Raw genomic sequence first — 16,086 nt, 5'->3', positions numbered from 1 at the left:
GTAACAAGATCGTCTCCCATCTGCTCCTCATGTGGCACCATGCGCATCGCTAAAATATTTTTTTATTATGGGTTTAGCCAGCGGTAACCATGGCGATTAGACTTATCATGCAGCATTTTTCTTCCAAGTCAGTTTGAAATGCTGACAATTAAATAGATACAGTACGCTTCAGAGATCCATCAGTCTCTTTGTTGTCTTGACAACCGGGAGTATATTTAGAAATGTAACAAGTACATGGAGTTCAATTGCACTTTTGCTAAGACGTAGCTTTGTAGCTTGAGTATTGAATACGTGGCTTGTAGGTCCAAGTGCACTGGGGGCTGTGCTCATGCTGGACTCCCTGGCAAAATCCTGCCGCCCCCCTCCATGGCTGTAAAGGGGATCCTCAGATTCAGTAGAAAGTGGGATGAGGTCCGCCTCATCCGCATGCTGGCATTGAGCTACCAATCATGGTGGAGAGGCAGTGGTAGGGTATAGGACAGTGAGTCAGGAGATCTGGGGTCTGTTCCCGGCTCTGCTACCAACCTGCTGGGTGACATTGGCCAAATCACTTCCCCTCCCTCTGCCTCAGTTTCCTCTGTCTGTCTTAACTATCCATGTAGCAAGAGACCTGTCCTGAAGAGCTTAGTGAGTCTGTACAGACCGATCTCACTCAGGGCCTCTGGGCACTGCTGTGATATAAACCGATTACAAATATGGCTTCCACCACCGTAATATCTGTGGTGGGATCTGGGGCAGGACTGGACATGGGTGAGTATTTGTTGCAATATGTCTCCTTAGGTCAGTTTCTTCTCCCTCTCCTCCTGCACAAAGCAGAACTGCATAGTGCTTCACTCCCCTGTGTGGACTGCAGCTTAGTTCAGGGCGTGAACTCTGCCCCTAGGCCATGTTGCCATACTCAGATTTTTAGATAAACTGTGCTAACAATTGGGTAGAGTTTTGAGTTACAATGACCATAGCCTTGTGGGGTATGACCAAAGCATAGATGTACTCAAGAGAAAACATGTATGTAGGTGAGCCGGGCTTCAGCGTTAGCATCTTCAGCATTATAGCAAAGATCTCTACAATTTTAGCTCCAGAGGCAACTCTGTTAGCCAACAACAGTGGTAGGCTGTTAATCACTTATAAAAGCACGACAATAATTTTTTCCCCTGTAATAATGATGATGATTCCTCTTATCCCCTTTCCATCTGATTGGCACTGAATTCACCCACTCCTCTCTTTTGAACCCACCTGGAATTAGTATGTTGAGCAAAACATTTGAGGCTTTCTCCATTGTGCGCACAGCAAAGAGAATGGGCTTTTTTGGGATTGTGAGTGAGTGTTCACACACACATGTGTGAGTGTGTGCCCCAGTACAAAGCTCTGGTCTGCACAGACCAAATGGACTCGGAGCTCCATAGAACACAAAGGGAGGCAAATGGACATAGCTGCTAGCAGCATACTGATCTTGACATTGGTCGAAGCCAGTGCTCCTGTCCATCACAGTCGTTACCCCCAGTACAGCAGATGGATTGCTGCGAAACAAAGATCTGTGTGCAAAGGTGTCTGCAATGCATCCAACATCGGGACCTGAAAATACCCCCTCCTTTGTCAAAATATTTCTTGGTGAAGCCTCTTTATTCAAGGCGAAAATGACCTGCAAGCAAAATAAACCCAAAGAACCCAATTAATTTGCATGCAATCAGCGAGGATGTCAAATGATCCCTTGTGTTGATGATACTCCTGGCAAATGCTGATATGCAAGGAAATTAAAATCAGACAGGAAAATGGCTCAAATGCTACCCGTCCCCCCACTATTTTATTGACTGAAATCAGAATGCTCACTGATGTAAAGAGGAATTTGTGCTGCCCATAGGGGTCCTTTTCCAATGCCTTCTCTCACAGGGCGCACACGCGTGTCATGGAGTGCTTTCATTGCGATGTGAGCTGGTTGGTCCATTTTAATTTTCTTGTGGGTCAGCCCCAGGATACTGTGGGAGGGACTTCATGTGAGGAGGCGGGGCCTAGATGTGCACATTTGAAGGGTCTGATGTAAAGCTTGTTTTGCAGTGTAACATGCCTAGAATATTTCACATTGCTTATGAGGTGCAGGCTGGTTAGAAACGAGACAGTCCTCTTGGTGATCAAATGTCTTCCTTTGGGGATGAAGGATGAGCTTGAGACTCAGGGTACTGGGCTGGAACTCAAGACCTGGGCTCAGTTGCTAGCTCTGCTACAGACTTCCTGTGTGACCTTAGAAAAGTCACTTAGCCTCTCTCTTTCCCAGATAGGGATTGGTAAAATGAGATATTCTTCACAATGGTATGGTCAGCATGAGCACATTAATGTTGGTGAAGCTGCACAGACGATATGGTGATGAGTATAGTAAAAGTATGGCGATAGACCGACATTTAAACTGTATCCAGTGGTTATTGAGAAAAATGGACAAGAAAATACTACGGACCGGGGGAAGTGAGTATATGTAGCCATTTAATGAGGTATAAGAGGAGGAGAGGATGGAATGTATTTTTTTTCAGTTTACTTGTCTCAAGACTACATCTCTTATTAACTCTGTACGTATCGAGCTTTGCCCAAGAGGTTTCCCTGCTCTTTTCCAACGGTGCCATTTTTCCTGGGCCGTATGGCTAAACACGTAGCATAGCATCTTGTTAATATCATCTCTCTTGAGATGCTCTCTTGCATTTGCATGAGGATGAAGTCAGCTAATCTGCAATGACTTTTCGATGTCTAAAGTCCATGGTTTTATGATGCTAATCAATTGTTCAATCTCCACACCCTGTCATTTCCCTGCTTTCCATATTTTTGCAAGAGCAAGTGTTCAAATCTTGGCCAACTGGGCCAACAACAGTTTGACTAATTAAATTCTGTCCTATCTCATTTTCCCCTGCAGCTTCGTTTGGATACAGAGTTCTTCATTTTCCCTGTCTTTAAAATTGTTCTGTACTGTTGCTGTGTGCTGTTAAATAAGTATCATAGTCTGCTCCACAAGTGGTTGCATTTTGCCAATGGATGAAGGCCTCTTTACCCATAATGTGTAAAGCTTTTGAAGATCCTTTTGGATGAAAATACATGTAAAATGTTTAAACTAATCCAAATTTGGCTTCCTTTTCTGATCTGTTTTGTCTGCCTTAACTTGAGTTTTAAACCAATCTCTTTGCCATAGTATCAGAGTGCCTTTCTCCTCCCCTGGTCCCTTTTTCTGCAGCCTTTCTCCATTCCCAACCCAAAACTATCCTTGGTGAACGATACCTCGAGCCTCTGAAAAGAACAACTATTATCTTCTTGCCCAGCAGGCACTCATAACTCAGTTTTATTTTTTGTGTTCTCTTTGCTGCCCACACCATGTTGCAGGGTTCTCCCTTTAGCCAGTTCACAGATTTAAAGCTGAAAGCACAACTGCATGTCCTCACAAATCTGGTGAAATATTAACACGTGCTTTCAAGTGTTCAAAGCTATTGGGATTTTATTTTTAAATACAAACATAACCCAAAGATGTTGGTGAATCTTCAAGCATGATTTAAATAAATTATCCAAACTAATATGGCAAAGATCCTGGTCTTTGGTAGGAGATATTTAACTGGGGGGAGGGGATGGGCTGAGCTGAGCTGAAAAGTTGATAGGCCAGATCCTAAGTTCATAGAATCATAGAATATCAGGGTAGGAAGGGACCTCAGGAGGTCATCTAGTCCCACCCCCTGCTCAAAGCAGGACTGATCCCCAATTAAATCATCCCAGCCAGAGCTTTGTCAAGCCTGACCTTAAAAATTTCTAGGGAAGGAGATTCCACCACCTCCCTAGGTAACACATTCCAGTGTTTCACCACCCTCCTAGTGAAAAAGTTTTTCCCAATATCCAACCTAAACCTCCCCCACTGCAACTTGAGACCATTACTCCTTGTCCTGTCCTCTTCCACCACTGAGAACAGTCTAGATCCATCCTCTTTGAAACCCCCTTTCAGGTAGTTGAAAGCAGCTGAGGGTGCAATCCACACCATCCTCCAGATCATTTATGAAGATATTGAACAAAACCAGCCCGAGGAACGGGCACTCCAAGGGGCACTCCACTTGATACCGGCTGCCAACTAGACATGGAGCCATTGATCACTACCCGTTGAGCCCGAAAAGCTAGCCAACTTTCTATCCACCTTATAGTCCATTCATCCAGCCCATACTTCTTTAACTTGCTGGCAAGAATACTGTGGGAGACCGTGTCAAAAGCTTTGCTAAAGTCAAGGAACAACACGTCCATTGCTTTCCCCACATCCACAGAGCCAGTTATCTCGTCAAAAAAGGCAATTAGGTTAGTCAGGCATGACTTGCCCTTGGTGAATCCATGCTGACTGTTCCTGATCACTTTCCTCTCCTCTAAGTGCTTCAGAATTGATTCCTTGAGGACCTGCTCCATGATTTTTCCAGGGACTGAGGTGAGGCTGACTGGCCTGTGGTTCCCAGGATTCTCCTCCTTCCCTTTTTTAAAGATGGGCACTACATTAGCTTTTTTCCAGTCGTCCGGGACTTCCCCCGTTCGCCACAAGTTTTCAAAGATAATGGCCAATGGCTCTGCAATCACATCCGCCAACTCCTTTAGCACTCTCGGATGCAGCGCATCCGGCCCCATGGACTTGTGCTCGCCCAGCTTTTCTAAATAGTCCTGAAACCACTTCTTTCTCCACAGAGGGCTGGTCACTTCCTCCCCATGCTGTTCTGCCCAGTGCAGTAGTCTGGGAGCTGACCTTGTTTGTGAAGACAGAGGCAAAAAAGTACATTAGCTTTTTCCACATCCTCTGTCACTAGGTTGCCTCCCTCATTCAGTAAGGGGCTGGTCTAAATCAGCCTAACTTCATCAACTTCAGTGGAGCTATATCAGTTGAATCCAGTTTAGGCTCAGGCCAGTGCATCCAGATGCAGATCTAAACTTCTGCAGAGTTTAGGGTTGTTTGATTTGGTCCGATGCAGAGGTGATGCCAGCAATGAAGTTCAGCACTAGATCCGAGCTCTCCACAAAGTTTTAGGATCTGGGCTTTTGATTTGGGCCACTCCCTCCCCTTTTTTCAGACCCCTCTAAAAGACTCCTTGGATTAGGACTAATAATGAAAATGCAGTTTATCCTCTGAAACTTTCCACAGACAGGCTGGGCAAATGGGCACGTGCATTTGTGTAATTTGCCACCAGTGCCAGTGGATTTTTGCTTAACTCCATTGGCTGTTCATAGTTAAATTGTAGATCTGCAGCTTTCACTTTACTTTCAAATTCCAGCCAAGATGAATGCAAAGCTACTGATGCAGAGCAATGAGCTTGTAACCCCGTGAGGACTTGAATTTCCTTTCTCCAAAAACAGATGCGTACAGTACAGCACACATGGGACGAGGCCTGGTGCTCACTAGCCCCGCTGTGTGCGGTATGAATGATACATCAGGCATTCGTGTTTGGTCACAGTAGGGGCATTAGTTTAGAGCAGTCTCAATATGTAAGCAAGACTGAGCCTTTGAAGTCTTCAGTCTGCATGCTACATCAGATGGTGAGCAGACAATGTAACAGGCACAGAAAAGTCCTCTGCATTCATTTCCCCAATAAAAACAAAAATCAACCAACCTGTGAGCACTTGCTGCCTGCTCTGCGGTTATGTTTATCTGCTTCTCTGCTGTTACTTTATCCAGGTTTATATTGTCTTTAAAATGTTAATGTACACTTTTTGCTCATGAGCCAGATCCTGAGCAAGTTTCCTCCTTGCATTATATTCTTCAGTCCTGACCTGATGCAACCAACTGCTGTTTTAGTTGTTTTCACACCCCTTCCTCCCTTGCTCAGGGTGAACCTCATTCTTCATAGAATCATAGAATATCAGGGTTGGAAGGGACCTCAGGAGGTCATCTAGTCCCACCCCCTGCTCAGAGCAGGACCGATCCCCAACTAAATCATCCCATTCTTGGTGGCACCTTGTGCCATTCCAATATGGGGTCTCTTCTGAGCAAAGCATGTATACCAATTGTCTAGTGGTTCTACGTAATGTGAGCAAATGCTGGCTCAAGAACTTTGTTGGCATCTCATCTTAGTTATCTTCATTTCTGGCTCAAGGATTGTGAGGAGAGACGCCAGCAAAGGCACCTCTATTTCTGACTTTGTAGATTTCAGAGTAGCAGCCCTGTTAGTCTGTATTCGCAAAAAGAAAAGGAGGACTTGTGGCACCTTAGAGACTAACCAATTTATTTGAGCATAAGCTTTCGTGAGCTACAGCTCACTTCATTGGATGCATAAAGTGGAAAATACAGTCAGGAGATTTATATACACACAAACCATGAAAAAATGGGTGTTTATCATACACATTGTAATGAGAGTGATCACTTAAGATGAGCTATTACCAGCAGGAGAGTGGGGTGGGGGGAGAGAAAACCTTTTGAAGTGATAATCAAGGTGGGCCATTTCCAGCACATTTCCAGGAGTTAACAAGAACGTCTGAGGAACAGTAGAGACTGTCCAGTTTGACCAGTGCTGGCACATGATGGCATATATCACATTGGTAGATGTGCAGGTGAACGAGCCTCTGATAGTGTGGCTGATGTGATTAGGCCCTGTGACAGTGTCCCCTGAATAGATATGTGGGCACAGTTGGCAATGGGCTTTGTTGCAAGGATAGGTTCCTGGGTTAGTGGTTCTGTGGTGCGGTGTGTGGTTGCTGGTGAGTATTTGCTTCAGGTTGGAGGGCTGTCTGTGGGCAAGGACTGGCCTGTCTCCCAAGATCTGTGAGAGTGATGGGTCATCCTTCAGGATAGGTTGTAGATCCTTGATAATGCGTTGGAGTGGTTTTAGTGGATCTCTTGTGTGGACTGGTCCAGGCTGAGGTTGTTGGTGGGATGGAAATTGTTGAAAACATGGTGGAATTCCTCAAGGGCTTCTTTTCCATGGGTCCAGATGATAAAGATGTCATCAATATAGCACAAGTACTCTACATGGAATTCCACCATGATTTCAACAATTTCCATCCCACCATCAACCTCAGCCTGGACCAGTCCACACAAGAGATCCACTTCCTGGACACTACAGTGCTAATAAGCGATGGTCACATAAACACCACCCTATACCGGAAACCTACTGACCGCTATTCCTACCTACATGCCTCCAGCTTTCATCCAGACCACACCACACGATCCATTGTCTACAGCCAAGCTCTATGATACAACCGCATTTGCTCCAACCCCTCAGACAGAGACAAACACCTACGAGATCTCTATCAAGCATTCTTACAACTACAATACCCACCTGCTGAAGTGAAGAAATGGATCGACAGAGCCAGAAGAGTACCCAGAAGTCACCTACTACAGGAGAGGCCCAACAAAGAAAATAACAGAATGCCACTAGCCGTCACCTTCAGCCCCCAACTAAAACCTCTCCAACGCACTATTAAGGATCTACAACCTATCCTGAAGGACGACCCATCACTCTCACAGATCTTGGGAGACGTTCTTGTTAACTCCTGGAAATGTGCTAGAAATGGCCCACCTTGATTATCACTTCAAAAGGTTTTCTCTCCCCCCACCCCACTCTCCTGCTGGTAATAGCTCATCTTAAGTGGTCACTCTCGTTACAATGTGTATGATAAATACCCATTTTTTCATGGTCTGTGTGAATATAAATCTCTTGACTGTATTTTCCACTTTATGTATCTGATGAAGTGAGCGCTCACGAAAGCTTATGCTCAGATAAACTGGTTAGTCTCTAAGGTGCCACAAGTCCTCCTTTTCTTTTTTTGACTTTGTAGAAAATTTGAGCCCAGATACTGAGATTTGAAAGGCCCTAGAGGCCTGCATCAATCCATGTTAAATGGAGTCATGTCCTACTGGTACCATGTTAGATTCCAGTCACCCTTGGCTGCATGATGTTGGTCTCTAGAGATCCGCTTATCCTTGCACGTCAGCAAATATAATGGCGAGGGATGGCTTGGGGAAATGAAGCGCTATTGTTGCATTTATGCAAAACCTTTCACCAGTATCAAGTTGTTCTGGAGAAGAAGGTAACAACTAACGTTCATAACAGGGCAGCCTGAAAAACACTGAAAGCACAGAGGCTAGCTTGGTGTGGAGGGTGGTCAACAGGTTACCAGCATCGAAGACTACTGGTTGAAAAACAGCTCACGTTTGTGGTGACTTAATCTGTCACATTTGGTGGCTGTTCGGTGGCCTATGTGAAATGAGTTTGATCTCAATTTTAGTTCTTGTTGGTGTCCCTGTGGCAAACTTACCACCACATATGGCATTAGCTGAAGGTTCTAGAAGGGAAGCTAAGGACTAGATGGAGAAGCAGTAGCTTTTTCGTCTCGTTCTCTTCCCCCCACCGCCTCCCCACCTGAAGGGAGTCCCCACCGGCTCAGGGAGAGGAGGCATGTTAAGGGTTGTTGGCAAAAGGCTGTCTGTTTGGGAGTTAAAGAGAGGACTTTGTTAGCCAAGCCACTGCCTTTCACCATCTCTAAATCGATTTAAAACAAATAGCTTCTCCCTCAAATAAACCCCATCTTACTCTAGCGCTAGTTCAGATTTAATCTCTCCAGAGAGAGGGTGAAAAGCCCTTATGTGGAGGAAAAAAGGGACAGACGGACATGGGACTTGTAGTAAGGGAAAAGGCTTGCTCTGTGATTGTTAGAGAAGGTCTGAGGGCTTATTAACCCATTTGTTTTTTGCTGAAGCGATGTATCAGCTTGATCTACTTACAGGAGTTATGAGGTTCAAGGGTTTGATTCTAATCTGGAAACATCTTTATCTGCTTCCCCCACAGAGACCCTTCAGCGTTCCTGTAAGTACGTCTCGCCCTGGGCTTGGAGGGCACCTCCTCATTTGAGGTGAGAGGGCAATGGGGTCCCTATGCTTGGTAAACTGCTCATTTTAGGATTGATATGGGGAATTTAGGGACCTGATTTGCTGGCAGCTGTGGTCACCCCAGCATCTTCCAGGTTGTATCCAGATTGGCTTAAATCTCACATAACTTCAGTGCCCAGCAGTAAAGAAAAGAGCATGTCTCAATAATTAGAAGGACCTAAATAGAAATATATATGCTGCTGAGCTAGTTTGTTCATTCTTCAGGATCCAAATTCTTTTAAAGTGACTGAAGGTATTTAGCAGGAATCCAAAGCTCGGCCTGAGATACAATTCTGAACCTTCAGCAACGGCCCCTCGTTGAATTATATGAAGCACCCCTTAGCTTGCTCTTCACTTCTATCCCAAGGTATGATCATTAAATTCCAGTGAAGGGGCTCCTGTAGGTAAGAACGTTCGAAAGGGAACATTGTCAGGGTAGGTCCATTCTCAGTCCTTAATGAACCGTGACAGCAGCCTGGGGGGTAAAATAGATGTTAGAGGTGCTCTTGAGTCGTGGTAATTGGCATAGAACAAGGCATGGGTAAGCCATGGAAAAACTGAGAATGAAGGAATATAGATTCATAGCTGGGAGGTTTGGAATAGCAATTTCTGTCCCACGACAAGCAAGAGCTGTTTGCCACCGATAGACAGGTGATGAAAAGGGAGGTAAAGTGCGTCCAGGAGAGTTTGGTGTCCAGTTAGTTTTCCCCAGGGAAAACATTGTATAATGGTGACACGTGAAATTGATCCTGCCGCTGTGCTCCAACAAATTGTCCATCACCGGGTGCCCCATAGCAAAAGAATTATTTCTTCTCTCTTGACCATTTGTTCAGCGTTGCTCCTGAGGAAAATGGGGCTCTTACCTCTTGCATCTGGCCTGTAATTAGGCCCTGCATCAGATTGGATCATTGTCAGAAATCTATCCTTGCTGAGAGCAAATTCAGTCAGACCTAGAGAGCGTTGCACTGCAGCCTGGGCAGGCTTTATTTGGTAGATATTGTAACAATGCAGGCTACAGTGACACCCCCTTGTAGTCAGGTGTGTGTGAACCCTGCCATTATGTGTCCCCCCCCCCATCATCTGGAGTACAAGTCCAGGCAGGCTTTAGGAGGGTCCACTTTTCAGAGGGGCTCATTTATTTAGCAGAAAAGACCAGCAAAACATATGAGCAAAACCTTTGTCCCAGAGTTCTAGCTGGAGTCCCAGTCCATCTGTCTCGCACCCGAGTCCCCTGCTTGCCTCTGTCCTGGTTCTTCATCCAGGATTCTTTCGGTTCAGGTCTCTGCCCCTGGGATCAGGTCTCTTGCCGCTGCCTGTGAGGATCCTCTTCTGGAAGCAGGTGTCTGTGGAGATCCATCCGCTGCAGTGCGTGGTTCCTGTCAGGTTGGGGTTTCCTGCCACTGTCTGGGAGACCCCTTGGCTGAGATCAGGTCCTCTTGGATGCTTGCCAACTGCAGCTGTCTCTCTGCGAATCTCCCATCTCCAGGAGTGACCTTCCAGACTCCTGCTCCAGTGGGCTCCCTGGAGAGCTCTGTGTCCCCAGGCACGCACCATCTAGGCCCTCTGCTCTAGGAGCCCTCCTGATCAGGCCTTCTGGGAGCTCCTCTCCTCAGGAGCTGCCTGTGTCCATGGGAGTGCCTCTCCCCACTGAACTGGGTAGGAAACACTTTTTCAAATGAAAGCTGTCTTTGTTTTGGGTAATGGAATAATTATAGCAATTAACAGATACTTGCCACCATAAGACATGGTGAATTTGGCCCTAGAAATCTATAATTCACCAAAGAGCAACACGGCTTCAAAATGTGACCAGAAATGGACCAAAGCTGTGGTTCTCCAGGCTAGATGCTTTCCCTCCAGCATCATCTGTATCCAAATGACCCTGCTGAACAGCTGTGTTTCCCTGGGCAAAGATCCATTAGAACTGCAGAGGAATTAACAGTGGCAGAGCTGGGAACGCAAAATTCGATCATGCCGGTTACCATCACCTCCTCCTTGCAACTAACTGTCCTGGCTGGCTCATGAATGGTTCATTAGTAAATGAGCACTTGGACGCAATAAAGGTAACCCCGACTTCCCATAAAGGGATCAGTTGCCCAGTGACACACACACACAAAGTGTGGGTGCAGTACTGGTAGATACAAAAAACATTAAGGTTGCAAAGTCCATGCATTGGAGAGCGGAATCACCATCTCTTAAGTGTCTAATCCCAATTATAGCTGGAGATTGCATTGGCCTCGAAATCACTGACCATTATTTCTATTCACAGCCAAGAAAAATGTTTCACGGACTGTGAAATCTAGCTGTTGGAGGGGGAGGGTAGGGCAGGGGCTTCTAGCCATGCCCCTGGCTCTTGCTGCTACTCCCCTCTGGGCTGAGGAGGGACGGGACTTGCTCTTCCCCTGCACGGCCTCGCTCGGGGTGGAGGGGTGGGGGAGATGAGACCCACCTCTGGGTACCTACCCCAGCTGCTCTGAAGGCAGCACAGAAGTGAGGATGGCAATCCCACAACCCCCCTACAACAGCTTTGTGATACCCCCCTCTGCCCCTCCCCCAACTCCCTTTTGGGTCGGGACCCCCATGGTTACAACACCGTGAAATTTCAAATGTAAACATCTGAAAACCTTAAATTGATTAATTTTCAAATCCTGTGCCCATGAACTTGACCAGAATGGACCGTGAATTTGGTTGGACCCTAACTGTTTCTGCTGTATCCCAGTAATGTGGATTCTGCCCATATTTCCTGAGGCATCTGATAGTGTGTGACATACCCACTAAGTATACTGCAATGTCCTGGTGTTTCTCTGTGCATTTTTGGTCACCATGATTTCATCAGTGAGCTGGAGGAAAAAGCCTTGAAAAAAAGCAAAAACCCTGCAGCTGAATGGTTTTATTTCTTGTTTTAAATCTGACTCTTGTGAAATACAGAATGATCAATCACTCACAACTAACAAAATTGTTTTTGTTTTCCTTTACAAAAGCATATGGGAGCTACAGGCAAAGCATATGGGCATTTTTAGGAAAACATATTGGTGAATGGACAAATTTAAGTGGTGCCAATATGCTTTAGATGTCTGGCTAGACCAGTACTCTACTTGTTGGCACACTAATCCTTCTACGAGATTTCCGGAGGTAGCATATGATGAGTGGTGTGTAACTGCTCTTGCGGGAGCACAGCCGATTGCATTGAACCCACGTTTAAATAACATTCTGATCCCTATTCCTCATATATTGCAGCCACACCACTTCTGACTGTAAGCTGCAGGCCAAATGTAAGGGTCATGTTTGTGGCTACAAATCCCCTTGATTCAGTGGATTGCACCAAGAGCTCAGTTTGCAGCTCGGGGATGTGCGGTAGCTATCTATCTAGGTTTTTATACTGAGATGGAGGTTCATGATGCCAGGTGCTGTCCACACAGTAAGAGACAACAGCTGTCCTGAAGGGTACACCATTTAAATAGACATGACAGAGACAGGCAAGGAGAAAGCAAGTTTATTACTCTTAATTTTGCAGGTGGGGAACTGAGGCCTAGTGAGAATATGTCTGTGGCAGAGGTGGGAATTGCACTCAGATCTTCTGAGAACCAGTCCAGTGCCTTAGCCTCATCTGTTCTGCCCCTCCCTCCCCCCAATTTCTGGGTGATCTGTTATAAATTTATTGTACGTTATTTACTTTAGCTACTGTGTGTCCTTGAGACAGTTCCCTGCTTTAGTATGCCAGCAGTATCGTTCACATCTGTCTGTGCTGCAGTTCTCAGCATCACTGGGAATCCAGGCAAAAGCAATCGGATCTTCACAGAAACCTCCTCTGAGCTCTGTGGTAACAGCTTCAAATGTAAAGGAAAAAAAAAGTGATTCCTAAATGTTAGAGCTTGAAAAATATGCTCTGCTCCTTGTCACAATATTTAATACAACGTGCTATTTACAGTAATGAATCAAAATGTCAGTTTTAAAAATATGAAGCGTCAGAGTGTTCCTACTTTGCAGAAAAGTTTGATATGACAGTATAATCATATGACTGTTACATCAAATGTGGCTTGCAGCACTTTTGCTCATCTAGGGTTCCCCCCTCCACCCCTTTCCACTGCTAATCCCTGGTACAGTTATCTGACTGAATACACTCTGATTCGATGCTTGAAACATCCAGGGGCTAAGTGCATTTGTTATTACAATGCATTCACAAACTGGATGCAGGTAAACAGCTAATTGATGGCTGTGCATATGCTGAGCACATTCAGAGAGTTTTATTTTAAAACATCCCATAAACTATGGGCTCGGTTCTCCATTGCCCTGCTGCGTCTTGTCATTTACACTAGTAGGAAGTGAGTGCAAAAGCTAACTCAGAATGGTTGTAATTGGCACCTACTTTGCACTGGTGTGGAAGGGGGAAAGGCTATCTTTTTAGCTGATAGATGAGGTGAAGAAAACAAGAGAAGGCTGTTCTAGGAGGTAGGAATCAGAGAGGAGAAAGCTCTGGCTACTTCTTCAATGGTGGGATTGCGTGAAGAGCTAGAGAGGAGGCCAGTGCGGGATGAATGGCAGCCCCAGAGAGATGGCACTCAAGGCTTTGGGAAGCACTGTAGAGCCATTTGGGGCTGTAGATGAAAATGAATGAGGTGGCACTGGAGCTGGGTGAGGAGAAGGAGAGGTGTGGTTGCATTCCCTGTGTGTGGGGTGGGGCATTCTGTAGGCTTGGGAGCTGGGACGTGGGGGTGACATACTGAAGATAACGGCATTGTTCAGCAGAGTAGACGTGAAGGCCTGGAGAATTTCAGCAGCAAAGGTGGAGTCATGGTGGCAGCATACCTGGCTCTGTTGCAGAGACGTATAGAAAGGCATGGATAAACAGCTGACGGCATTGGCCGACAGGCTGCAGACAGCCAGTTCTTGGGGCGAATTTGCTCATGGCAAATTCTGGATCCTATGTTATCATTTTTAAAAATAAGATTTCTGTCAACTTCATTAAGTCTGTTGCGTTGCTTGCTGTGCTGCTCATTCCACACAGGCAAAGTGATTCTTATTCAAATATTTTACACAAGCCACGTTTCAGTTGTTAGTGCAGTGATTTTTCCCTTGTATCATTATTACAACGGGTGGAAAAGGAACTCTAACAGATGTGTGATTAGCAGGGCATGAAATTAAAAATGTTTGCGCACAAGCAAAAGGTTGTTTACTACCAAATCACTCACTTGGTAATTGAGTAATATTAAGGTTGGCCACAAGATTATCCAACACAGACATGGTTTAGTTTCCCCACCTCCTTGTGCCTGAGTCTTGACAGGAAGGTAACAAAATTTAAAGGCTGGGCTAGATTTCCAAAAAGCATTGCTCCCACTCTGGAACCTAAGATCTCAAGAAAGGAAAACCTTTCAATATTGGAAAGCGGCAAAGCATGTAGGCCCAGATTTTCAAAGGTATTTAGATGTTACTGCAACACCTAAGTCTCGCTTTCAAAAGGGATTTGGGTAGATTTTTAAAGGTATTTAGGTGTTGACCATCAACGGAATTTAGGCACTTTAGTCCACATCTAACCAAATGCCAAAAACCCATCGACAGTCAACACCTAAATACCTTTAAAAATCTGGATCTTTATCGTGTAAGTTCCATTGATAGGCTGGTTGAAAATTTTATGTTAAAACTGTTCTGATGGAAAATTAGGTTTTTTTGACTAAATGCATTTTTTCCTTGAAGTGCCTAGATAGCAATGATGTTTGGGGCGGGGGCTTTCTGTTACTCTGTTTGACAGTGGCCTACGCACTGGGGCCCTGTTCTGAATTGGTAACTACCATGATACAGATAATAAATAACCAATAATTATCTTGGGCTATGAATGGAGTTGAGCTACTAATCCATTGTGATCCTGGCAATTTTTAATGGCACACTTCTGTCTGCCGGGTTCCAGCTGCCGGCCCCGCTCAGCCCGCTGTTGAACCCAGGCTGGGACCCCAGAGCAGGCAGCAGCGAGCCATTAAGTCCTGTCCGCCCCGGCCCGCTCTTCTCCGCCCCCCACCTCCCGCCGGCTGCTGCTGCAGGGCAGGCTAGGTCCCCCCTCCCCTGCCATACTGTTCCTGCCCCTCCTCCTCTCCCTCCCTGCCACCGATCAGCTGACGGCCCTGGCCGGGGAGGGGGAGAAGCAGAGACGCAGAGCGCTCGCTGCTCCGGGGAGAAGAGGTGAGGACGGGGCCTTGGGGAAGGGGGGTGGAATCAGGGCATATCCCCTCCAGCCCCCTGCTGTGAGCCACTCTGGGCAGGGGGCTGGGAGCACCTCCACGACCCCAGCCCACACCCCCAGCCCTCTGCCCTGACCCCTACACTCTACCACACACAACCCAGCCCTCTGCCCTGAGCTCTGCACCCCCCTCACACACACCCAGCCCTCTTCCCTGACTCCTGCACTCCCCACACACCCACCCAGCCCTCTGCCCTGACCCCTGCACCCTCCACGACCCCAGCCCTGACTCCAGTACCCCCCACACATACCCAGCCCCCCCCACACCACATGTCCTGACTCTTGCACCCCCCCACATTCCCACCCCCACCCTGAGCACCAAATGGGAGCTCCTGCACCCCCCCCCACATTCCCACCTGCACCCCTCGCACCAAATGGGAGCTGTCCAGGTATGCACTCCACACCCAAACCCCAACCCTGAGCCCCCTTCCTCATTCTAGCTCCTGGCCAGATCCTACACCCCAACCCCCAGCCTGCTCCTTCACCCCCAGCCCTGTGCTCAGTGCTCTCCCACCCTCAGCTCAGTGCAGAGAGAGGAAGAGAACGGGCTAGAACCAGAGAGAAGGTAGGTATCCACTCTATGTGGGCAGGGCCGGGATCCCAGACCGGCAGCAGGCTGAGCGGGGCCGGCAGCTGGGACCCTGGCTGGCAGGAGCCGGCGGATGGAACCCCAGAGCTGCTCAGCCCACTGCCGGTCTGCGGTCCCAGCTGCCGGCCCCGCTCAGCCCACTGCCGGTCTGGGGTTCTGGCTGCCGGCCCCTTGCCAGCCAGGGTCCCGGCTGCCGGCCCCGCTCAGCCCACAGCCAGTCTGGGGTCCCAGCCGCTGGCTCCGCTCAGCCCACTGCTGGTCTGGGGTACTGGCTGCCGGCCCCTTGCCAGCCAGGGTGCTGGCTCCGCTCAGCCCACAGCCGGTCTGGGGTCCCAGCCGCCGGCTCCGCTCAGCCCACTGCTGGTCTGGGGTTCTGGCTGCCAGCCCCTTGCCAGCCAGGGTCCCGGCTGCCGGCCCCGCTCA

General features: G+C 47.3%; 1 protein-coding gene across 10 annotated transcripts in view; it reads left to right on the top strand.

Moving 5' to 3' along the window:
- LPP (LIM domain containing preferred translocation partner in lipoma) overlaps positions 1–16,086 on the top strand; it is a 449,897-nt gene that overhangs the window by 135,713 nt on the left and 298,098 nt on the right. The window contains exons 3-4 of one of the 10 annotated variants that reach the window (XM_073359053.1): positions 8,769–8,832; positions 10,127–10,504. The exons of 8 other annotated variants lie outside the window; for them this stretch is intronic. The gene's annotated coding sequence lies outside the window, so the exon portion shown is untranslated. The remainder of the gene's footprint in view (positions 1–8,768; positions 8,833–10,126; positions 10,505–16,086) is intronic. One more of the 10 variants, XM_073359048.1, reaches the window with a different exon arrangement.

Source organism: Lepidochelys kempii, chromosome 9 (assembly GCF_965140265.1).
Source record: "Lepidochelys kempii isolate rLepKem1 chromosome 9, rLepKem1.hap2, whole genome shotgun sequence".
NCBI classification, from domain to species: Eukaryota; Metazoa; Chordata; order Testudines; family Cheloniidae; genus Lepidochelys; species Lepidochelys kempii.
This window is presented reverse-complemented; position numbering and strand designations above follow the sequence as displayed.